We start from the raw sequence: 271 nt of genomic DNA, 5'->3' as shown, positions 1-271 counted from the left end.
GTCTTTTTTCGTGTCCGGCAACAGATCGCAACCCTCAGTGTCGCGCCAGTACCGGACCGGAACCGGCAACGGGATCGCAACCCTCGGTGCTGCACCCGCACCTCGCTCAGCCAGTGAGTGGGAACTGGTCTGTATGTTGGATCCGAACCCTCGGTAGGAGCGCCGCTGCACTCTCAAGCGGCGCACTGTAGCAGTGCGCCACCGGGCCAGCCCAATATGGATGAACTTTAAAATCAATATGCTGAATGAGAGAATCTAGTCACAGTAGACC

Source organism: Galeopterus variegatus, unplaced genomic scaffold (assembly GCF_000696425.1).
Source record: "Galeopterus variegatus unplaced genomic scaffold, G_variegatus-3.0.2 Scaffold18169, whole genome shotgun sequence".
Taxonomy (NCBI): domain Eukaryota; kingdom Metazoa; phylum Chordata; class Mammalia; order Dermoptera; family Cynocephalidae; genus Galeopterus; species Galeopterus variegatus.
This window is presented reverse-complemented; position numbering follows the sequence as displayed.